Genomic DNA, 25,959 nt, shown 5'->3' with positions numbered 1-25,959 from the left:
GTAGACGAGGGAGCCATCAGGAACTGCATGACTACTGGTCAATGTAGAGGTAGATCGGTGGCAACCACTAGACCCACATACTGAAGCCCAGCCTTAGTCACTAATTACGCACAGCTATTTGCCGCAAAATAAAACACGAGGAAATGGTTACTAGTTAGGTAAGTGATGTGTGCATGATAAATCACCCAAATAAATTATATAAAAAATGACAAAAAGAATAATTGGTGATGATTACTGGAAAAAAATATCTGCTGCAGCTATGATCACTTACGAAATAACCAATGGGACATGATTTTTCTCAAATAAAATGATTGGGACAAGATTACTCAACCAAACAAATTATGCAAAAGGTCACATTTGCAAAACAGTTGCCCCAGTTTGATGGTCCAGGTATATATATATTTTTTGTTATTAGGATCTTTTTTCGCCTACATTCTTTCAGTCTGAGTCTTAATACCACTTGTTAGACTATGCTAAATATTGGTATTGCTCCACACATTTCAGTGTTTGATTTTGAGTAACTAATCTTATTTTATTTCATATTATACTATGCGCAAATAATAATATCTCCAATTCCTTGCGAAACTTTGAATGTAAAACGTTTATATACTTCTGTACCACACACGGGGAAAATAGAAGCCATAGAATGGGCTGTGCCTGTGTTATTACACACCAACACAACAGCTAACACATTATCCATAAGAAACGTGTTATATTTTGTGTTACATCACAATTATCACTGTTTCCAACTAATTTTATTTAGAGTATTCAGGAACTGGCATTAACAAAAATATGCCCCCATCATAACCCAACACTTTTATGTTTTACTTTGAAGAACAGGATTTTATATATGTTTTTAAATGAGCAACTAACAGGAAAGCTATGGTAAAATATCTGACGGAGGCGTGATCACTAGCATAACCCATTAGGCCATAATTACTGGCAAAATACGAGATGAGAATAAGGCTACTTGAAAACAAATGATGCAGAAACACATCACTGGTGAAATAACACTAGGGGATTGACTTCTGCTGGCAAACTTACGGATAGAGGCAAAATCACTAGCAAATTGATGAAAGGAGACCGGAGATCATGATCAGGTGGTGAAAACTGCTGTTTACTACAGTGTTCACTTTTGGGGCAAACTCTGAGTCAGTCTGTACACCGTTTTGCCTTTGCTTATCATATGCAAATTGTCTTGTTCATTGAGAAGAACTGAAGCCAAATGAGACAACTTTTGAGACGCTGTGCTGGTGCTAGTGGCCAGAAGTCACCCATGGGAGGGCTGCGATCCCTGTCAGCGTTGCCTCGCAGGTCCTAATGAAGGTTTTAGAATACAGGTGGTCATCAAAGAACCTCTGGCCCAGTAATAGCATGTAGACTCCTATTCTGGCCTGATGCCTTAGAAGGCACCAGCGTCCTTTCACCCAGGTTCCAGAATCGTTCATGAGTGTCATGGTCGGCAGAGGGTAATAGCGGGACAAGCAGGGATAACCTATTCCAGAGATGCTTTGATGACTATGAGCCTGATTTAGAGTTCCGCTGATGGGTATCTATGCCAATTAATGGATTTGCTCCTTTTTTACCTTTTCTTTGGTGGCACAGTTCCCTTTATGCTCTACAATGTACTATATATAAGAACTATTCAGCGGCAGCATATGTGATAGATTATACGCTGTTCTTCCCTTACAGATAGAGATGATGGCACACCCTTCCTGGTGTAGTTGTTACAGGTACTAGTATTTCTAGGCCTCGGATAGAATCTATCAAGTGGTGACTCTTCTTAGATGTCTTGATGAAACTGTATTCATACAACAAAGAAACATGATGTCCTCTCTCTAAAATGGTTGAGTGGGTATGGGGACAAGATGGTGGTGAGCTGAGATGGACCCCTGCTTCCTCTGACAGACACAAAGTGTAATTTGCTGCAGTCCTGTAGTTTTTTTAGGCCTGGGCAGTGAACTCCGTTCCATTCGTGGAGTTTGCAGAGTTTTCCCCACTCCGCGCACTGCGGAGCACACAGAGTTCCTTGCTCACGCTTACCAATGTTAAGTTGATGAGCATGGAAAATCCAACGCCAGACCACCTCCCAGGGAGGTTTCTCAACACGGGCGGTTGCGGATGGTCGCGACTGCTCGTGTTGAGAAACCATCTGTTCACATTAAGAAAGCTGCTGCTTGAGTGGAAAGTCTAATTGAGTGGCAGAAAGAAGCTGCGTGCTCTTGCGCTACGTATGGTGCCATTCATGCAGAATTTCCAGTGTGTGGCGAAGACCCGGCCCTAAAAATTAGCACAAACAGCGTGACCTAACGCACTCTGCCGCTTGCTGAACTACAAGTATCGCGGTGGAGTTTTTTGGTCACTAACTCTGCAAACTCCGCCCTGCCCTAGTTTTATTGCCCTTTCAGTAAAGATTTCAGAAGGGTCCTCCACAGGGCATCGGCAGATTCCCTTAATGGACAATTTATCTGCCATGTGAAACAGAAAATGATTCTCTCTCTACAGCTGCGTGGCTGCTGGAGATGGGCAAAATAGCAGTCAGTGGTGCCATTGACAAAAATGGGCTCGTGGAATGATGAGACCCTCAGTAACCTATGTGGATAAGGAGGGCTACAGTGTGGTGACAGTGCAGATAAGGCCACTACCAATAACCTGGTAAGAGCTGCTTAACAATGTTCGCCTGGGGATGTGCTGAACACAAGTCTACTACGGCCCATGAGGTTCAAGAGAAGCGTGCCTCGACTGAAGAAGTGACCGTACCACTCCAGAGCTGGGTGTTGCCTGGAGGAGCAATCAGCTTCAGAGCATAGACCTCCACAGCACTCATGCGAAGCCCACAATGAACCAGCGACTCAGAATAGGAGCGCGCCTATCTACATGCTGGCTACCATGGGAGGTGCAACTGCTTTGGAGCACTTTAAGGCTGAGAGGATCAAATAAACACTGCACCTGCAACTATCTTTCCTTGCTGAGACTCTCTCCACAGAAGAGGTAAGGAGGGGACAGTGGGTCTCTCATTCCTACCTCTCCCAGCTTTAAGATATTGGACTTGCCAGAGGAGCAGAGCAATAACAATACCTGGAGGACTTTTCCCACTAAAATATTCCACTGCGAGGGTTTGTTGGTGGAGAGACTGTAAGTGGCCTCAGGACACCCAACCATTGCTGATACTGGGAATACAAGAGTTAATACTCTGTGTCCTCATTCAGCATTTGTCCTGGTAACAGGGCTTTGAAACATGAAAGGCCCTACGACAAATAGCCTCTTACACCAACCCCTCATAGGGACCCTTGACCCTGACTCGGGTAGGTAGCTCCCCCACGCCGCACAGCACCACCTGTGTGACCGTGTCGCCCTACAGTGCTCTGCTCGGCTTGGGCTCCTCAGCCTGAGTTGTGTGCCTCTGTTGTTCGCATTGCTGATTCTGTCGTTCTGTTTTTGTGCATTTTGTTTTCTTGATTCTGTCGTTCTGTTTTTGTGCATTTTGTTTTCTTGATTCTGTTATTCTGTTTTTGGGCCTTTTGTTTTCCTTCTCTCCTTGCCCCGTTTTCCTGCCGCTGCATCCCCTGTGGTCCCACCCCCCTGCCTGCCCACTCGTTGCCCCGCCCGTCTGCGCCCGTCCGCGCCTGGACCGCGCCCAGCGCCAGACCCCCTGGTCCCCGCGAATGCCACACCGACTGCCGCCACTACACCGCCAGCACCCTCAACGCACTCAACACCGGACGACCGCACACGTGCTTCCTGGCCGCCCCGAAGCACACCAAAGGACCCTTCTCCTGACGGAGATGCAGCTACACCAGCCTCCGAGCCACCAAACCGCTCACCGCGACAGAACGCAACCACCTCAGATGCATACTACTGAACACCCGCTCCGCACACAAACATGCCATCAAACTCTGGGACCTGCTCGACACATCCTCCCTGGACGTCGCCTTCCTGACAGAGACCTGGATGAACGTCTCCTCGGCACCCGACATCGCCATAGCCATCCCGGACGGCTACAAGATCACCCGCAGGGACCGCACCAACGGAATCGCCATCGTCCACAAGAACACCCTCAGAGTCTCAACCAGCACCGACGACACCCTCAACACCGCCGAACACCTGCACTTCCAGATCCACACCGACCCCAACACCACCCTCAGAGGAACTCTCGTCTACAGACCCCCTGGACCCTGGTCTCAGTTCAGCGACTTAATTGCCGACTTCGTCAGCACGCACGCCCTTGTCTCCACAGACTACATCCTCCTCGGAGACCTGAACTTCCACCTCGAGAACAGCAACGACACCAACTCCACCACCCTCATTGACAACCTTGCCAACATCGGACTCAGTCAGCTTGTCACAACGCCCACCCACTCCGCCGGCCACACGCTTGACCATATCTTCTCCACAAGCTCCCCGTCACTTTCGACCACACCACGGAACTCCACTGGACCGACCATCGCTGCATCCACTTCACCTTCCGCAAACCCACCACGCACCACCGCACTCAACAGATCCCCTGCCGCACCCTCGCCTGAAGCCCACCTGCCGACCTCACGACTCCGACACCGCCGCCCGCAACCTCAGGCGGTGGATTGACGACTGTGCCAACACTCTCACCCCGATCAAGAAACCCTCCTACAGATGCGCTAACAAGAAAGCCAGCTGGTTCACCGCGGAACTCCAGGCCTCCAAGCAAACCTGCCAAAAACTAGAGAAGAAATGGCACCGCGAACAGACACTGGACAACTACGCAGCCCACAAGAACGCCATTCGCAGACACCATCACCTCATCAGATCTACCAAAAGGGCCTCCTTCAAGGACCGCCTCAACAACAACGAGCACAACAGCAAAGAGCTCTTCAACATCATGAAGGAAGTCTCCAACCCCAGCTCCAACAATGACATCCTACCATTGCAAGACCTGTGCGACTCCCTTGCCACCTTCTTCCATCGCAAGATCGCAGACATCCACGACAGCTTCAACAACCGGGCCGCCCCAACAGCCACCGACACCTCAGACCCCACGGCCACCACCCGCATCAATCCCCTGCTCACCTGGACCAACAAAAAACGACGACGACACCATCAAAATCATGAACACCATCCACTCCGTCTCTCCGTCAGACCCATGCCCACACCACCTCTTCAATAAAGCTAGCGCCACCATCGCACCCCATCTCCGCAAGGCCATCAACATCTCCTTCAAGACCGCGACCTTCCCGGAGAGCTGGAAGCACGCCGAGATCAACGCCTTACTCAAGAAACCCAAGGCGGATCCGAAGGACCTCAAGAACTTCCGGCCCATATCCCTGATCCCGTTCCCGGCGAAGGTCATCGAGAAGACCGTCAACGGACAACTAACCCGCTATCTTGAGGAGAACAACATCCTGGACCCGACCCAGTCCAGGTTCCGCAGCAACCACAGTACCAAAACTGCCCTCATTGCCGCCACCGATGACATCAGGGCCCTGCTGGACAACGGCGAAACCGCGGCCCTCATCCTCCTGGACCTATCAGCCGCCTTCAACACTGTCTGTCGCCGCACCCTACGCACATGCCTCCACAACGCAGGGATCCCAGACAAGGCTCTGGAATGGACCACCTCCTTCCTCTCCAGCAGAACCCAGAGCGTCCGCCTCCCCCTTTTCGGTCCGTAGCCTCCGAGATCATCTGCGGCGTACCCCAAGGATCATCCCTCAGCCCGACATTGTTCAACGTCTACTTGTCACCGCTCGTCCACGTTGCCCGACTGCACGACCTCAACATCATCTCTTACGCCGACGACACCCAGCTGATCCTCTCCCTCACCAAGGACCCCCTCACCGCCAAAACCAACTTCCACGAAGGAATGAAGGCCGTCGCCGAGTGGATGAAGAACAGCCGTCTGAAGCTGAACTCGGACAAGACAGAGGTCCTCCTCCTCGGCTCCACCCCCTCAGCCTGGGACGACTCCTGGTGGCCGACCGCACTGGGAGCATCACCGACACCCACCAACCACGCACGCAACCTGGGGTTCATCTTCGACTCAACACTCTCCATGACCAAGCAAGTCAACGCTGTCTCATCCTCCTGCTTCAACACCCTCTGCATGCTCCGCAAGATCTACAGGTGGATTCCCACCGGAACAAGAAGAACAGTCAACCAGGCCCTCTTCAGCAGCAGGCTGGAATACGGAAACACCCTCTATGCACGAGCCTCGGCCAAACTCATGAAACTACTTCAACGCATAACTCTGCACGTCTGATCCTCGACATCCCTCACCACAGCCACATCACACCCCACCTGAGAAACCTGCACTGGCTTCCCGTCAACAAAAGAATCACCTTCAAGCTCTTCACCCAAGCTCACAAGGCACTCCACAACACCGGACCGGCATACCTCAACAGACGACTCACCTTCTACACCCCGAACCGCCAGCTCCGCTCTGCCAACCTCGCCCTCGCCACCGTCCCCCGCATCTGAAGAGCGACCACCGGCAGCAGATCGTTCTCCCACTTCACCGCCAAGATCTGGAACACCCTCCCCATCCTCCTACAGCAGACCCAGGACCTACTAACCTTCAGGAGGCTACTCAAGACCTGGCTATTCGAGCGGTAGCAGCACCCCCTGTCCCCCAGCGCCTTGAGACCCTCACGGGTGAGTAGTGCGCTTTACAAATGTTCTGATTGATTGATTGATTGATTGATTGATTGATAGGCTGACAAGGTAGCTTTGCAGTGATGAGCTAACATATGATACAGATTAGGAGTTCACCTCATAGGGAGACATAACACAACACAGCTTAAGGGCAGCATTAAAAATAATCTCTAGGAACAAAAGGGACTTAACAGTCAAAGATACACTGACCATAGGGAACACAACAAAAAACGACTCCCAAAGACACCACTAAACATGGAGAATCAGGGGGCGTGTCCAAGATGGGAGCAGAGTAGGAGCTCTGCTGCTCAGCTACGTAGCCTGGGCCGTCAGCAAGCAGTCCGGGTGCCATCTTAAGCCTGACATAAGATGTACCTACCAGCCTTCCCTTCCTGCCACCGCAGGGAACCACGTCAGACTTGGTGTGGCTCCTGCCTGTTACTGCTCTGCGTCCCGTAACTACTGCAGCCCACCTTCACAAAATGGTGGCCACGGTATAGAGAATCAGAGCTTAGCTTCAAAACGGACTCAAAGGCCCCTGAGAGAGGTGTGGCGAGGTGGTCTCTAAGCTGTGGGATTGCACCGGATGCCTGGGGGCGCGGACAGACAGCGGGCTTTACAATGCTACCATATTGCACGGCCGGGGTTGGCCTGCAGTGACTAATGCATGGGCAGCGGTGAGGATAGATCACCTAGCACCGACAGGAGGCCCCTGACACTGACTGGAAGGGGGAGAGGACGCTGTCAATTGTTCACCGGCGTTGGCCTTCTCTCGTTGACTCTCCTATCACTCTGCTGCATCGTCCAGGGTGTCCGCTCAGAGGGGCCACAACACAATAATTTTCAGCTCATGGTGGTGCATCAGAGGAAAAAGGACTCTGCACTGTGAGTTATACTCTCCACGTCTATGGCAAAATGGCAGACTTGCTCAAGGACGAGGCACACTCCGTCATCCTCAGCCACTCCACTCCTGGAAGACAGGAGCAACACTAAAAAAAGGAACTGGGCAATCACCGACAGCCCTCCTGGACCTCCAGGAACACAACTCTGACCTCCACACACAGCTGGAAGAGCAGGAGAATAGATTACGCAGAGCCAATATTCAGATCAAGAGCGTCCTTCTCAATGGTGACAATGGAGACTTGGAGGCATATGTTACCCACCTCTTTAGGAAGGTCCTCCCCAGCCTGGCAGACACCCCCATTATTCTGGGTCAAACACATGGAGCGGGCCGCCTGGCCAGCACCCTGGGAATGCCCCAAGATCTACTGGCCTCCCTTCATTAGTATGAACAGAAAAAGGCCTTTTTGGTGGCTGCACGAACCAAGATCCCATATTATTTATTCAAAAGGGTCAAAGTGGAGCTTTTTCAAGACCTTTCCTCCATCACACTTCAAAGACAATGCACCTTTCGAGATGTTACCACCTTCCTGCAAGAAAAAGGGGCCAAGTGTAGATGGGTGCCTCCCTTTCTGCCTTGTTTTCGTGTGGGGCAAAGAAACACACATTACCCGTATGGTGTAAGAAACCCATTCCATATTGAGACTGATCCCCCTGGTAACAAAGGGGGCCCACCTCCTGCTGCATCTTCCCAACACAGAAGTCCCAATTTGCATTCTCACAGAGGCACTAAGCCACAGACCCTGAGACCCTAAGCAGAGGAAAAGCCATAGAGAATGCACCAAACTACTGCAGCATATACAACAAGAGCGGCCTTGATATTTGGAACACTGAGCGGGTGGGCAGCCACCTAGATTCAACCAGCCCTCCCCTAGAGACTCTTCAGAAGAACAGTTGCCGAACCTGCCATGTTACACTATATATTTACCTCCTGGATCTTGTGGAGGGTCATTGTGAGAGACGGAATAGGCTACGACATACTGTCTGCCGACACAGACCCTACCGAGATGGATGCACTGACTCACAAATTGGGCATCTTCCAGTTCTTTGTTTCTATGGTTGTACTTTCTCCCTCTTCTCCTATGGACGTTTATGTATGTCCTTCGCACCACAGCTCACATGACTTCATCACAGCTAGTGTGCCTCATACTCCTTCGGCCAGCAGGGCATGCACATAAGAGATTTTACGGAGAGACTCCATGATAAAAGTAGTGAGCCTTAATGTTCATGGGATGAATGCACCAGAAAAACATCTAGCAGTGATATCCATGCTAAAAGACTAGGGCTGTGATCTAGCTCTCCTGCAGAAAACTCACCTTCTGAAGGACTGGGGGAGACTGCATACCAAATATTTTCCCTGCCAATATCTCTTCTCCGGCCCCCACAAGAAGGCAGGAGTTGCCATCTTTCTAGTCAACAAATTTAAGACCCTAGCAGAAATCCTGGGTTGCCTTCTTACCCTGCAGGTTGCTTTGGGCACCTCCACCTTCACACTGGCAGCCCTAAACCAGATACTAGCCTCCACTGACAAAGCCCTGCTTGTGGGAGGGGATTTCAATCTGGTGCAGAATCCGCAACTTGACGGGTCTCCTCAACGCACAGGGCAAGCAGGGGTCTTTTTACCCAAAGGAATCTAGTGGCTTCAAGATATGGGACTCTCCGACAAATGGCGTGCCCATCATCCCACGACTAGAACGTATACCTTCTTTTCAGCATCCCACCAGACTTACACCTGACTGGACTATTTTCTGGCTGCCTCGCAGATGCTGGCTGCAAATATGCTGGACTGTCAGACCACGCACTGATTGCAGTCTCCTTTAAAGTTCCTCACACCACTACACCTTTCCCAGCGTGGAGACAGAGCACCGCACTCCTTACCAATGACGCTGTCAAGAAGGAGATTAGCGATGCTATCCAGCAATATCTTCAAAATAAGGATACCCTAGAGGTGTCAACCACGTCACTCTAGAATGCCTTCAAGACTGTGATAGAGGTACTATTATAAACATCTCAGTAATATATAACAAAGACAAGGAAGGCAAAGCAGGTGGATCTTGAAGATCAAGTGGCAACACTTGAAAAGGAATAAAAGCACACATGGGCCCATAGGATTGGCAGGGAGCTGAACCAAGTCCGGAAACTCCTTAGGGTGTTGGATATGGATAGAGCTGTATTTGCAGTTCTCCGCACCAAGCGAAAGATCTATACCGGGGGTAATTGTGTAGGGTGACTCTTGGCAATTAAATTTAGACCTAAAGTCCAAGCCTTCAGGATGGCAGAGATATGGTTGAATGATGAACAACAAAGAATATTGGCAGCCTTTGAATGCTACTACGCTGCCCTTAATAAGGTGGAAGAGGCAGACCATCTACGGGCTACTGGCTACCTATCAGGAACTCACCTTACCACTCTACCAACCCCGGTAGTGGATATTCAGGAGTCCGACATAAAAGACAGTGAGATGCTGGCCGTTATTGTACGCCTTCTATCTGGCAAAGCCCCAGGCCTAGATGGGTTCTTCCCTCTATTTTATAAAACCTTCGGCAGCCAACTAGCCCCCATTTTCATCTTGTACAATTATATTAGGGACTCGGAAATCTGCCTACCATGATGCAGGAGGCTGTCATCACCATTACCCCTAAACCAGGGAAGGACCCGAGCCAGCACACTTCATACCACCCAGTCTCCCTCCTCAAAGTGGACACCAAGCTTTTTACTGGTTTCCTGGCTGCTCGGCTCTGCATCTACATACATTGCCTTATCAACCTGGATCTAAAAGGATTCATACATGAGCAGACCTGCAGCGATAACACGAACACCTTCTTCATCTTCGACAAATCCTCACGCATGGGGACTCATGCTATTCTGCTCTTGATAGATGCGGAGAAGGCCTTTGATTGGGTTCCACTGGCCTTTCCTGTTTTGAGTCCCCATTACAGGAAGAGGCTAGAAAGCAGCTTTTGCCGGCCAAATTCCCCCATCTGGGTCTACGGTACCACTTCTAGCCCATTTGGAATCCATAGGGGAACGAGATAGGGTTGTCTCCTGCCTCTGCTCCTTTTCACCCTCTGTATGGAACCTTTGGCAGAAAGGATTCAGGCGCACCAACATATCGCTGGCATCCAGATGGGTGGACAAGAACATAAGCTTTTTCTGTATGCAGATGATGACATGGCGACCCTTACGATGCCCCGAACATCAGTTCCTGCTCTCCTTGTCGAGCTGGACGCATTCGGATGGGTGTCGGGTTTCAAGGTCAACATCCAAAAGTCCCAGATCTTGAATCTTTCCACTCCAGCGGATGACAGGTAGTACCTAGAGCAATCTGTCCCCCTGCCCTGGGCTCAACACTGGGTGCCCTATCTCAGACTCAAGATGTGCACCGCCTTCAAAAGAACGGTTGAACGCAACTATACAGACCTCCTTGCCACAGCTCTGGCAGAATTACAATCCTGGTGGACCGGTGGCCTCTCCTGGCTGGTGAAAATAACGTCTGTCAAAATGACACTCCTCCTCAAAATGTATATCTAATGCAAGCATTGTCACTACAGTCACCCCCTAATGTCTTTGCCAAACTGCAACATCTGCTGGAGGGCTTCATCTGGGAGGGCAAGAGGCCACGGATGGCAAAGAATAGAGCCTACCTGTCCGTAGCAGAGGGCGGTCTGGGTATTCCATCTCTACAACTACTACATAGCGGCGCAGCTACCTTATATGGTGGAGTGGTTGAGAACCTTCTTGGAGAAGCATTGGTGCTTCATTGACCAAGCAGTAACAGGCAAACACATTTGGAAAATTCCATGGCTTGCTAAAAGACACTGACCACCGGGTGTGTACATATCCCTAGTGCTGAAAGTGACAATGGAGGCCTAGGACGCCGTCACTCAAAAAAACTCCTATCGTTGTAGCCATCTCCACCAATGCCAATCCTAGTCAACCTCACCTTCCTGCTAGCCTGCGTGGTCAGAGAATACTAGGCCTGGTAGGAGAAGAACTGCAAAAGGCTAGGTGTTCTGTTTGACCACAATGGCCTAAAGTCGCTTGCCCAACTGAAAACTTGTTATGGCCTTCCAGACCGTGAGGAGTGGTGTTACTCCACCATTGTGCACTGGGCTAGCAACCCTGGCATCCACCCCATGCCAGTGGAAAGCTGACACCCTTTAAGAAATGGATGATAACATGCTCGGACGATAAACGGCTCTTATGATTTCCTGAACTCGGTCATGTCCCCGACTAAGTCGATGGCACAGAACTGATGGCAATCAGAGATGGACCCCACTTTTACTTCCAAGGAGTTGCTGGGCATCCTCAAGAGGACCCGTACCTCCGCCCGTAGTGGAGCTGGCCAGGAGACCCTCCTTAAGATCACTCACTAGTGGTACTATGCCCCCACCAAGGTGGCGAAATGGAAGACTACCTCTTTAGATAAATGCTGGCGCAACTGTGGAGAGAGTGGAACAGTAACTCACCTCCTCTGGTGCTTCCCTGAATTGAAACCATCTTAGGAGGAGGGTCTCCGGCATATTGACAGTATTTTTGACACTGACCTTCCAAGTTTACCCAGCTAAATTCTGCTTGGCCTGACTAACACCTCTCAAGGAATCGCCATTACATTGGCCCTGTGTGCAGCCAAACAAGTCCTTCTATCTTGCCTGGGGCTCGGACAGAATATCCACCCACCTCGAGTGGCTCCATAAACTGTGGGATTTGGTGGCAATGGAGAAACTAACGACATCTCTCAAGAACAACTCCCAAAGTTCGATAAGACCTGGGAGCCTTGCAATCGCTTTCTGGCGCATGAATTCAGAAAACTCCCATGTCCTGTATATTTACAGATCCTGAGGCTTACGGCTTCCATGACTCCTACTACTGCACGTCGAGCTGAGCTGTCAATAGATACTATGACCTGAGACCAGAGGCACTGCCCATCTTCTTTGCTCCCAGGCGGTGAGACACTTATTGAGGCCCGCACATCATCCCCCCTGGCCAAGTTACACCCGTCCTTCACTACTGCCCTTCCCAATCATTCCCTGTCTCCCCCTCCCCTGCTCTCCTGCTCACCGGCCTCCAGTATGTAGGTGAACACCTTTGTTAAACGTTAAATTCCAATAAAAAGATTTGAACCATAAACATGGAGAATCTCCCTTGGAATACTCGCACAAAGGCATCAATACATATAAGGACCAGGTGAACACGAAAAGCTTCATGACAGTTCTGTTCCATACTCTACAGCAGAGGTCTTCAAACTTTTGGATGCCGAGACCCCCATGTCAACATTTTGAGGCGTAAGGACCCCCTCCTGACAAAAATGTCTAAACCTGTTGACTAAATTGCGTGGGATGAAAATGTAAATGAGGTTATGTGATGCAGCGTATTTTGGGATAGCATTGCTTCATTATTTTGACATTTGTTACACACAGTAACACTGAGGAAAGATTTCACCCAATCAGTACCCATTTATAACCAAAATACAGCAATTATCATCAGAAAGATTTCAAGTCAACCTTTGTTAACGGCCTTCCACTCTGCAGCAATACGTGCTGCCACATTAGATGCTCACCTGGCCCTGACCGGGAGAAGCAGGGGTCCCTTAAAAACCTGGCGGTTTTGTGCAGAATTAAGCAGTTTACCCATGCAGCATTCCTCTCACCCCCTCCCTTCCATCCCTCTCTCCTCTCCTAACCCCGGATCCCTCTCTCACTTTGCAGGTCATTTTCTTTCACCCCCTTTTTACAACTTCTGAATTCTCCCCATTCAACCTCTCACTTCACCTTTAATCACCTCTTGCCATTCTGTCGTTTCACTGCCCTCATCTGTAACAGTCTCTCACATTTATCTCATGGCCTCTCTGGCCCTGTCACCTCCCGTGCCCCTCAGCACTTCTCATTCACCTCGTCTCTCCATTCAAATTTGTGTCTATTTGTATCTTACACTTCTCCAGTCCCCCCATTCCTCTTTCACATCTCCCCTTTGTTCTAACAGAAGCCCTCACCTTTGGCTCACACTCACTTCTTGTGTGTCCACACTTCTCTTCGGCAATTCACATTTCTCCTCATCCCTGACCTCTTCAATCAAATTCTCTCACTCCCTTGCTGTCCTCTCTCATCCTCTCATCACCAAGCATACGGGTCAGACCCGTATGCTCCTCTCAGCAGGTGCCACTCTGCTTATTGTTCCCTAATTCAAGAAGGCATGAATTGTCTGTCTCGCTGTTTTGGTGCAGGCCGCGCAGTTATGGAACGTGCACCCTCCTTTACTTCGCTCCACCAAGAATCTATTATCCTTTAGGAAGATATAAAAACCTTTCTCTATGCTCTGTAGGTTACCCCATTTGGCTGGTTCTCCTTCTCCTTCTGTGTGTTTCTCATTTGCCTTCAGGCAGTAGATGGTTATTAGCCCCAGGACATCTTCTTGTAACAGTAGTGCACTACAAATGTAAATAATAATAGGTAGAAGCAGAAGAGCCACTAGACCAGAACTTCAGAGGGGGGTGGGGGGCTAACACTCCCAGTCAGGGCTGGTCCTAACGCTGGTCGCACCCGGTGCATCAGTCTTTTTTGATACCCCACCCCCGTTTCCTCCTTCTCCATGAATTCCTTCACTGCCACTCACCAACAATGCACCACATCTCTCTATAGCACCTTTCTGACAAACATTTCATTTTTTATAGCACTACTCATAGTTTACTCACACTCATTTCTGGGATCTGCATGGTACATATTCTTTGTAGCAGGCACATTAACCCTCTGCACTGTGTGGGTGACAAGAGTGCCCATGTGAGTGCACGGTGAGTGATGCAACAGTGTGAGAGTAGGGCAAGAGGAGTGACTGCAGGGTGAGTGAGGTGGCGTATGAATTTGGGTGCGGATGCAAGTTCAGAATGGGATGAATGAATGTATGATTACTGATGGGCTTGTTTGAGTGAGTTGCATATTGAGTAGTGAGGGGGACAGGTGAGTGAAGTGTCACATGAGTGCAGGATGAGTAGTGTACTCATGTGACTGCAGGTTGAGGTATAGGGTGAGCAGCACAAGTGCATTGTGAGTGCAGAGTGATCACTGTGAGTGCAAGGTGAGCGGGTGAATGGTGCGAGTGCATGGTGATCAGTGTGAGTGCATTGTGATCGCTGTGAGTGGAGGGTGAGCGTGTAAATGAAGGGCAAGAATGAGGAATGAGTTGTCTGAATGCAGGGTGCATTCCCAGACCCATGAAGTAACTCAGCATGTTATTGACGGCGGCGTAGAGTTTAAGATCTAAGTTAAACTATTGCGGCATTAATCAGGGATCGAGGGTGAAGGAAATAAATAATGTGCTGATCCTGCAACACACTTCCAGTCCTATGGTTAGGGTTGCCAGCAGATTACTTTGATGGCCCAGTCGGTACAAAAAAAAGCAGTCACCTAAAGCGGTATTTTCAGCACTTATCTGTGCATACTTCCAACAGCAAATATAAATAGAAAGCACTTTTAATTGTTTTCTAAGGCTGCCTCAATGATCCATGACTGATAATAAAAGAGAACAAAGACAGAAAAGTCACATAACAAATGCATACATACATTTTTATTTCTAAGTCTATTTAGTACCAAGAGGAGATCTTTGCAGGCTCTTTAAACAAAACACGGCAGGCATTTTTCTTTTGGCAAGCCTACTTTGTATTCCTTTTCATGAAATGCATTTTCACACTACAGCAGTAAATGCAAAATACAAATGTAAGGAATAGGCTGAGTTAGGACCCAGGGGGTACTGGAACCAGGAAAAAAACCTAAGCCTCTGTAACCAGTTTGCAAAGGCATGTACAAATGCAAATGGTCTTTAAAGACCTGTGAAAAACACAGGGGTGCCGGAGATAAGACTCCAGACACTGCCCAGCTGAGCCCCCAGCAGCTCGAGTTTCACTGCAGCAGCCCGGGCTGAGACACAGGACGGGGGAAGACGGAGGGGGGGGCTGAAGTCCTTGGGCCTGGGCAGAAGTGTGACTGGGAAGGCGCGACCCCCTTTTCATCACTCCACGGCCCCCCTGGGGGTCGCGCCCCACAGTTTGAAGACCCCTGCTCTACAGTATGATTTTTCCACGTTTCAAGAAGAATTGTGTCAAGACATTCAAGAGGTGAAGAAAAATGTGAGCAATCTGGGGAAACTGATCTTTCCTTTAGGAGAATCCAATGATGGGAAAGTAGAGGAAATCAAGGTTTTGAGACAAGCAGTGATGGGGGCTTCAGGACCAAATCATAACACTGCAAGAGAAGTTAAAAGACCCTGAAAACACAACAAGAACAAATAACATCAGAATCATGGAGCTACCACTGTTAGAGGAAGGTGAGGACATTGAAGACTAAATCCAGAGACTATTTTGGTACAGCTCAGAAAACCTTGACTCCAAGGCAATTAAGCTCAACCAGTCATATAGAACAGCTGTGGCATCAAAGCAACGTTGGTTTCCCTAGACATCCTAACAAGGGTGCACCATTTCCACAAGATAGATAAAGACCATGGAAGCAGCAAAGAAAAGAGACAGCTTTGATGGACACCAGGTGCTGCTCTTTCAAGATTTTTCAATGGTCAGTCACCTGAAACATAAAGGTTCCAGCCCATCACAGATTTTTTGAAGTAACAACAAATTCCGCCCTGATGGAGGGGTCATTCCTTCAGAACTATCTTCAAGTGGCAAGTTACTAGATTAAGTCTCTCTATAAAAGAGAAAGAGGTTCCAAGGTTGCCCAGGAATGCCTCCCACATTGAATAACATGATGAAAGACCAAAGAAGATGCCATCTCACCAACAACAGCAACATTATAAGAGGGCCGGAAAGCCACAAAATAGAAAAACATCTTTAAAGGCCATTAGAGTCAGGAAGTTCTTGACTAGCTACACAAAACTGAATCCCATAGGAAAATGGAAGTCTCCAGCAGAAGCAACAATTCTGCCAAGTAATCCTCAGATAATGGACATTAACTTTAATTAACACAGCACTGCTGGATGTAGAATTGAGATAACGGAGGGCCTGGATTGGGGAAAGACGGAGGCAGGGGATGCTGAGTACTCTTGTTGACCCCAAGAAAGTTATTAGCGTTGCTGACAGTCTTCCCAGAAACGAAAGGGGGTTACAAGGAACGATGATTTTATTCTGCAAGTTTAGGTTTTTTAAGAGTTACATTGTGGTATCTCAGGGCAGGGGTTAAAGGGAAGAGCACATGAGTGTTAGCTATACACACACAGAGCCAACTAGATATATTATACCTACTCGCTCATTTAATCCTTACAAAAGGAACACTGATTAAACCAAGCCACATCCAGAGTGGGAATCACCCTCATGTCAACCTCTTATAATGGGGAAATAGCTGGCTTTCATGTCTTTTAATGTGAAAGGCTTAAACACTCCCTCTAGAATTAGAGTTTTGAAGCACTCAAAACTTTAAGAGGAGACATGACTTTTTAGCAGAAAACGCACCTTTTAGACTAAGACACGTGGTGCATGAGGTCTCAGACCTCCACGCGTTAGTCATTCTCGTCGGCATTGACTTAAATGAGAGGGGTGGGGATCTACATAGGGCAACATTTGCGCTTCACATTAAGCACATTTCCTGAAGATAAATAAGGTCGATGGCTCCTCCTGAATGGGCAGTTGAGAAGAAGGGGGGTTTCTCTGGGTACATTGGTTGCTGAAAATCAGTGACAAAAAGCCTTCTTCGGCCATAATATACAAAAATTGATGTTAATAGTGCAGGGACCATTCGTTTTCAATGGAAACTGGACCGAAGTTTGGAGTGATTCATACAGAAAGAGGGGGGAACAACCATTTTATCAATGGGGAAATGATTGGCTAAAAGAAGTGGGGATGGCAGACATTTGGCGTAGTACACACTCATGTGAGACTAACAACTCACACAACACAGCCCCCTACAAAACGTACGGTAGGTTAGATATGCTAAATGCGGGGCAAGAAGCCATTATCAAACCCTGCCTCAGTAATAGGTGCTGTCGTATGGAGTAAGCCAGAAGTCCCCCCTCACTGGCGGCTCAATGACCACCTACTACAAGATCCGATAGCCAGAGAAGTGATACAATCGCAAATTAAAGACTATCTTCTGCACAATGGTATAGGGGGACAGTCGCCTTTTTGAGGTACAGGATACCTGGATTCGGGGGCCAGGGTAGCTGAGGGAGCGAGAATACACAAAATCTGAAATTAAGCTAAGGAAACCATTAGAAAAATATCTTGAGAAGTTAGAAGAGTCACTTAAAAAACACTCACCCAAAACATTTGGAGATTAATTTTTTGTGTAAAGGGACAACTGAGGCTGCTCAAGTTGAATAAGGTAGAATACTCCCTAGCAAAGATCCAACAGAAATACTGTGCAGAGAGTAACAAAGCATGAAGAATGCTTGTCTCCTGTCTCCGCAGGTAACAATCCCGATACTAAATGCTAGGTATTAAACAACGAAATAAGGTCAGGGCTGATCACGATATTGGTGCAGCCTTCCAATGACACTTTCACAACATACATTAACAATAATAACTTAAAGAAGTACATTTTAGAGAAATGGCTATATTAGGCAACTAAGGCCAAACTGATGACTTAGAAGCTCCTATATAAAACTATTAAATTATTAAAGCAATCAAGAATTTACGTGAGTCTGGTATTCCAGGCCCTGAGACTTCTACTTATTGTTCTACAAAATCTGTAGGGTGGAACTATAGGTATTCTGTCCGAGACTTATGTGGAGGTGGCATAGTAAACAAGCATTGGCATAGCCAATAGGTCTCGCCTTTGGGACCTTATAAGTGTTTAGCCATGGACCAGTTGCATAACTAAACACTTATAAGGTCCAAAAAAGCAAGACCTATTGGCTATGCCAATGCTGGTTTTAACTGCTGCAATCTATTGAAGCCTCACGGAGAACATCAAAGCGGCCGTGAAAGTGAAAGTAATCGCGGTAAAGCGCGGTAAAGCGCGGTAAAGCGCGGCGCGCGCGCCCGCACACCTGCACTGTAGCTCTAGGCTGGCCTGGTAGCACTTTTTGGAGCCCTCACAAAATGTCTCGCCAGACCAGCGCATGCGCTGGGTCAGGCGAGACCTAAAAAAATGGCCCAAACAATGAAAGAGGTTAGCTTCTCAATCCTATTAAAAAGATCCTGAAAAATGTGGCCTCTAGTGGCCCATTTGACTGCTAAGAGTAAACGCAAAAATGTATACAAAGATAATTGCTAAGTGGCACCAGCAGCTTATGCCTGATATTGTTCATCCAGATTGTGAGAAAGTACCGCTTTTTGTAGACCCAAAATATGGGTCACCCCCATTATTTGTGAACTGATGTTTCTGGTTTGTGATCTCTGAACTACGGGACACTGATGTCCAGACTCCAGTGCCTGTGCTTTGACCTCTAAAGACATGACAGAATTGGTTAACTCCAAATTGGCATAATTACCTTCCCAGCACAGCCATAGTATGTGTTGCAGGACAATACACCAATGGAATGGAAAGTTAAATGTCATCTGCAGCACATATTGTGCCATACACTAGGCTGACAAAGAAAACATGGATTCATACATGTGTAGTCTGACAGCTGGAGCTTTTAAACGTGCTGCAAACCTGTCTAAATAACCCTTTTTGCACAAGATAGAACCCTAGTTTTACATATTAAGTATATCATCCCTAAGTAGGCCTTCTAGCCCCCAGGGCAGGGTATCTAGTATTTAAAGGTGGTGCATGGAATAATTTAATGCTGGCATTTTCCTATAGTGACTAGCACTGAAAAACGTTTTTCCCTTTACAGGGCTGTAACTGATCCTTTGAGGGAAAAGAGTGCAAGTAAAATACTATTTTTGCTAACTCTGGTTTGGGATAAGATACAGAAAGTATTCAGCCATTGTTTTCAGTATTTATTAAACATCCAATTCAAGAGTGAAGTTGGATTTTTGATAACTTTACAAGAAAAGTACTTTTTAAAAAGTCAGACTTTGCCTACCTGAAGCTACAATGGGCTAATTGGCTTTAAACTGCCAGCAGCTGCCCCTTCAGTGCTTTTCCTTTAACGAAGTGTTAAACCTGCACTCAGAGCAGAAACAATGGCATAGGCCAAATCTGCTAAAACAAAACTTATTAATCAAGAGACAGGCGTGGTACGGATCAAAAGAGGCACAAGGGAGGGTCGTCTCCTATTTCCCTTGCTCTTTACGATCTCCCTCGAAACATTAGCACACAGGATATGCAATGAGTCCAACATCAAAGAGATAAGACTAGGTAGAAATTAGATGATCACTTTTGCAGATAATGTTTTGGTGACATTGTCCGATCCAACCCAGCCCTTAAGGCAGAGCTGAACGCTTTCTGTTCCACATCCGCTTCCAAATTCAACGTGGCCAAGTCCAAGGATTGTAGACTAAACTTATCCTAAGATTAAGATGATTCTCGGCTTAGAGGTAACTCTCATCCAACTGGAGACTATGATGAAATACTTGGGGAGTCAACTAGGAGACACTGTTAATAGATACATGATGCTAATTTACCTTCTCAATTAAAAGAGATAGAAACAGAACTACTACCTTGGCCCAGCCAATCCTTGTTCTGGCATGAGCAATCGACTTAGTTAAAACAAAGATCATGCTGAAGGTACTTGTGGTGAATTGAAAGTCCATGGGCCAGGTATATAAAACAGGTTGGATTTATTGAAGCTTAGTTACAAGGTAAGTTCATTAGAAGAAGACAGGTAGATGGAAATGTAACGCCACCAGGAGCAGCCTCCCTGCCACTCAGCCTGCAACCATCAACTGACACTCCACACACAAGCCAGGCACTCAAGTATTACGTGAGGTCATCAGGCATTCTAACACTCATACTAGCTGAGCAGCAGGGAAGACACATCAAGATAAATGAAAGACACAAGTAATTTATAACAGTACTCTTCTTTTCTCAGACCATGCTGATTCAGGTTGACCCATGATTAATCTTACAAATGAACAAAGCGTTTTTAAATTTCATTATGTGAGGCAGAAAACGCATGAACAGTTTCTATAATAGGACTGGATATTTCATACTATTAAGCTTCACATTTGAATGTTCCAACGCTGAATCAGGACCGCAAGAGGTGCTTTATTAATCATATATTAGCATGCAATTTCTTGCAGTTTATTGGTTTAAACCTAAGAACCTCATGCATTCTTCAGTAAACAATGCCACATTAAAAGTTTGGGACTCCATAGGTGAAGCAAAGGGGCTAATTTGCTTCCCCTCACCCTTAACACCCTTATGGGAACACCAATTTCAACTGGGGCACTGAAAGAGAACTATTCAGAAACTGTCAATTAGCCAGATGCTTAAAGATAGGGGATTTATTCCAAACGGGCCAGGTAAAACTAGTGAAGACAGACCAGTCTGGGAGAATCTGAAGAAAATAAATGAACCCAGATCTGCCAATGGGTCATGCACAAGGAATTATGAGAGGCTGCAACTGGCCAGCTAAGAGATTTTGAAAAGCTACTTAGGAAAATTCTAGATGATTACCATTTAGTCTCCAGACACCAGGATTTAATAAGCAAAGGTGACTTGACACCTGACTCTACAACCTAGCTGAGTTGGGAGAAGGAGTTGGGATTAGAATTAACCCAAGAACAATAGAACATTATTTAGTCACTGCCCATATACAAGGTAGAGAACTAGTTAGCAAAATTCTAAATAGGTGGAACGTAATCCCACAACGTTTGCATTGTACAGACACCTCTAACCAGAGTCTTGCTGGAGAGACCATCTAGCACATGGATCAAAAATGCCATTTGCGATTCCTTATTAGCAAAAAATAAGGATTCGCTAATAAGGAATCGCAAAAGCCTATGCATGTAGAAATCGCTTACAAAATAGCGATTTCTAAATATTTCTTAATTGCGAGTCGCAAATTGCGAGTCGCAATTAAAGAATACCTCCCCATTCATTCCTATGGGCCTAGAGGCCCATAGGAATGAACGGGAGGAATTTCTCAATTTGCGATTCTCAATTAGAGAATCGCAAACTGAGAATGCAATTTCAAGGGTGCAAGGGTGTCAAAACGACACCCTGTTGCACCCCTGAAATCAATCTGTGTACAAAGTTTGCGCACCCACATGTCCAAAGGACATGTGTGTGTGTAACCTACCACTTTGAAAAATGCACTTTCGTGCATTTTTCAAAGTTTTTGCAAATTACCATGAAGATCAACTTCATGGTAATTTGCGCCCCCTATCAGCGAAATCGCTAATTATTTTACTTTAATGCATTGCATTTAAGGAATCTCAATTTGCGATTCCTTAAATGCAATCGCAATTTGAGAACTCGCAATTAATTGCGAATTCTCAAATTGCGAGTGCCTTGACCCTTCATGCATCGGAAATGCTCTTTTTGCGGACGCAAACGGACGATTTTTGCGAATCGCACCGTTTGCGCTTGCAAAAATGGTTGATGCATGTGCCCCTATGTCCAGATGGGGTTCATAACACATAGTCTGTATCTAAACCCAAAGGGACAGTCTTACTGGAAAGAGGTGCTTCACTATGTAGAATAGATTACAGATGCAAAACTACATCATACTGCAGCTAATTTGAAATTGGGGTGGACCTTTGCGAACGCGAGGGAAGATTGGAAGGGACAGATGTCTTTAATAAATGTGTTCTTGTTAATACCTAAACAAGCAATCTTATCCCACTGGTTCAAAGTGGTACTGGCGAGGGGGGAGCACGCGGCACGGCGATTCAAGATGGCCCCCTGGTGAAGAGCTCCGACAGAACGAGCCGATTCGAGCGTGAAGGAAGCTCGTTATCGCGACGGAGCTTCGTTTCCAGGATGGATTCAGATGTGGGAGATAGCAGAGACTCACTTGACAAGTTTTTAGACCGAAATGGGGTCTTATTTGCTCATTTCTGCTCCCCTCAGACGGTGGCCGCCATTTTGTTTTTTACGCAGCGTTTTTTTTTCTTTTTTTTGCTGCAACTGAATCCTTTAGCCAGCTCCTTGATGTATTTCAATGGCACTTCAGTAGAGGCTGCGTTTGTTCTCACTATGCCATCTTTTTACACTGGTTTTTGTTTGCGGTTGGACTCCTTTAATGCCTTTATTGTTTCCTAAGACCGAATCTTCCAGCAACTATTGAAAGGGGATTTTGGTGTGCATCCCTCAAGTGACGTCCCCAGTTTACTTTAACATTACGACCAACTCCCCTATTATAGGGTCAATCTGGGGCTGCTGGTGTTGCTGGTTCCTTTTTTTTCGCCACTCTCCTTGACAACTCGCTCTTCTCTTCAGTTGTGTTTCCAGCACCCCAGTTTTCGCCGCTATCCATCGCTGTGCTGTACCTTGGAACTGTCATCTTCTGTTCCTCTTTTTGTGCTACACTTCCTCTTACTACTGCTTCATCAACATTACTGCTGTCCTGCCTGCACTCCTCCATTTGTTATTATCTGTCATTACTAGCTGTGACACCATCAATATGGATGTCGCACATTCAAATAAATCTCATGGAGGTTCCTCTGGGGGAAGGAAGGACACAAATAGTTCTTCTGTCAAGCATACCAAAAAAGACCCGCCTTCCCCAACTAAGTCTCCGCTGCCTCTTACTCTTGAGGACATCATGGAAGAGTTGCGCCTTATCCGTCCTTTTATGACAGACACTGTTGCCACACTTCAGAGGTTAGATGACAAGTGGTCTAGTTTGGATACGAGACTTTCTGATGTGGAGCAGAAGATCAGTGATGCACAAGATGTTGTTGCTAAAGTTGACACTCTCACCAAAGAGGTTGGCCAGCTCAAGAGGGTCGCGGAAGATTTGGAAAATCGTAATAGGCGCAACAACCTGCGCATTTATGGTATTCCGGAAGGTTCGGATATGATCCAATTCTTGAAATCTCAAGTTCTTCAAATTGTTGGCCTCCCAAAATCTTCAGACTTTAACATACAACGTGCTCATTGTTTGGGGCCTAGGAATACATCTTCTGCGTCTAAACCTCGAGGAATCATCGCATATTTCTTCCTATACTCGGATCTTATGTCGATTCTCCAGGCTGCTAAGCAACATGAGCAAATGATTTGGTCTGGGCACAAGGTCTTTTTTACTCAAGATGTCTCCAAACCTACTGCTTCTCGTCGAAAGGAATTTTTGGATCTTAGACCTGCATTGAGATCCATGAATGCACGCTACGGTCTAATTCACCCTTGTTTTTTCAAAGTGACCTATAAGGACATAACTTTTAGTTTTGAAGATCCTGCTGATCTGCGGAAGTTCATTCATACTCACAAGGGAGAACTCATGGAATTGAGCAAACCCTAGTTGTGTTTTTTTTTTAGTGTCTGACTATTGAGTCTTGTTCTAAATTTATTCTAGTATATGTTGTATAGTTCTTGTGCTTCTTTTGCTCACTCCTTGTTTTTCCTTTTGTTTTGCAGGATTTCCCCATGTGGTGTTATTGTCAAGGTGACCCTTTGTTCCATCCTGCTGTATACAGTGTTTATCCCTTTCCGTCGCTGTCTCTTTCCCTAGATGTTTGGTAAGTTCCTTCATTTGTTCTATTTGATTGCCATAAGTTCTAGTCTTGTAATTTATGGTTTTTCGTTTTTTATTTTTCTCCCTTTTGTGGCAGTCTGTTCTCTTAGGTGTCTCTTCTTAGTGCAGCTGTCTTGTTCTTCGTCGCCCCCCTCTCACATTAATGTTTTTTGTTCAATTGTTCCTTGTGGCTAAAGTTTATTGGCTTTTTGCCATCCTCCTCTGGAGGCCTTCTGGGGGTCTCTGTGCCCCCTTATCCTCCTCTTTATTCTTCCCTTTTTCCTCTTCCTTTCTTCCCCCTTTCGCTGCCTTTTGCTCCTTTCCTCACTCCTTTTTATCCCTATCATCTCTATTTTTTTGGCAACATTTTCACTATCTGACCTACTCCACATTTTATTCTTTTCTATTTCTGCTTATGGTACTTCATTGTTTTCTTTTTATATCTCTGTCACCTTATCCGTGGCGGTCACCTGCTTCAATTTTCTGTTTCTGGCTATCCCTTCAGTGTCACATTCATTCAACTTCTATTTTCAGTTTGCTTCTCACTCTCCACTCTGTTTTAAATTCCATACCTCTTTCTGCTTATCCTTACTTTACCTCCAGAAATGAACGGTCTTCGTGTTATTTCCTGGAATGTTAAAGGTATTCGAAACCCTGTTAAAAAACAACGTGTCTTATCTCAATTAGCAAGGTTGAAATGTCATGTTGCACTGTTACAAGAAACTCACCTTAACTCTCAAGATTTGTCTTCACTGCGTAGACAATGGGTTGGGGAGGCGTTCTGTTCTCCGGCAGTAAACAGTAAAAACGGTGTTCTTATTTTGTTTCATAAGTCATTGTCTGTTCAGTTGCATAATGAGCTCCATGACGCTTGTGGCAGGTGGTTATTTTTAGATGTTACTGTTAATAATACACAATTTTCCTTCTGCAATGCTTATGGTCCTAACGGTGTAGATTTATCCTTCTGGAAGGACTTTTCTACGCTTCTTTCCTCTCATGCAAGTGATAATTTGATTGTGGGTGGTGACTGTAACCAACTCATGGACCCCTTTTTAGATCGTAAATCACTTACCAGATATGTCCCTAATAAGATGCAAAAGTCCTTTTTTAAGGCCATCTCTTCTAGAGGTCTTATAGACTCATGGAGACTTTCTCATCCTGACACCTTAGAATTTTCTTTTTTTTCTCCAGTGCATTCATTACATTCCCGTATAGATTATATTTTTCTCACACAGCATGTCCTTCAATTTATGACTAACTCAGAAATAGGCTCTATTCTTATATCCGACCACGCTCCTGTTATTATTGACATGGACTTTCCCTCACCTACTCCCATCTCTAGGCGCTGGCGCTTCAATAATTCGCTCCTCCTAGATCCACAGTTTACTGAGCAATTTACATTCTTTGCAGAGGATTTCTTTATAAACAATCTCCATTCTACTTCTCATTTTCATTTTATTTGGGATGCCTTCAAGGCTGCTGCTAGAGGTTTTATTATTGATTTTGTTTCCCGGAAAAAGAAAACAGCCTTCTCAAAGTCGACCCAAATTCTTAAGCAAATCAAAGACCTAGAGCATCTTTACTTTACCAAAAATTCCTCAGAATCACTCTCTTCTCTCATCAAAGCACAAATGCAATACAACAAACACTCCTGGGACCCTGCGTGTAATAATCTTCTCAATTTTCATGCCAAAATGTACGGGGGACGCAATAAGGCTGGCAAGTCTCTCGCTACTTACCTTAAAATTAAAAAACAAAAATCTAAAATAATAACCATTATTGATTCACATGGGAATCCTCAGTTCACTGACGATAATATTCTCGATTGTTTTGTTCAATATTATTCTTCACTTTATACTCCCGAATCCGTTCCCTCTCCCACTCAAATTGACTCCTTCTTTCAGTCTATTCCCAGGTCCTCGGATAGTTTTA

General features: G+C 46.4%; 1 long non-coding RNA gene across 1 annotated transcript in view; it reads left to right on the top strand.

Annotated features, from left to right (window-relative positions):
• LOC146857439 (uncharacterized) overlaps positions 1-24,031 on the top strand; it is a 131,117-nt gene extending 107,086 nt beyond the window's left edge. The window contains exon 3 of the long non-coding RNA XR_014979907.1: positions 23,931-24,031. This is a non-coding gene — a long non-coding RNA (uncharacterized LOC146857439). The remainder of the gene's footprint in view (positions 1-23,930) is intronic.
• Positions 24,032-25,959: the final 1,928 nt, after the last annotated feature.

This window comes from Triturus cristatus, chromosome 3_2, assembly GCF_964204655.1.
Source record: "Triturus cristatus chromosome 3_2, aTriCri1.1, whole genome shotgun sequence".
NCBI classification, from domain to species: Eukaryota; Metazoa; Chordata; class Amphibia; order Caudata; family Salamandridae; genus Triturus; species Triturus cristatus.
Note: the sequence above shows the minus strand (reverse complement) of the source record. Positions and strands in the feature narration are given on the sequence as shown.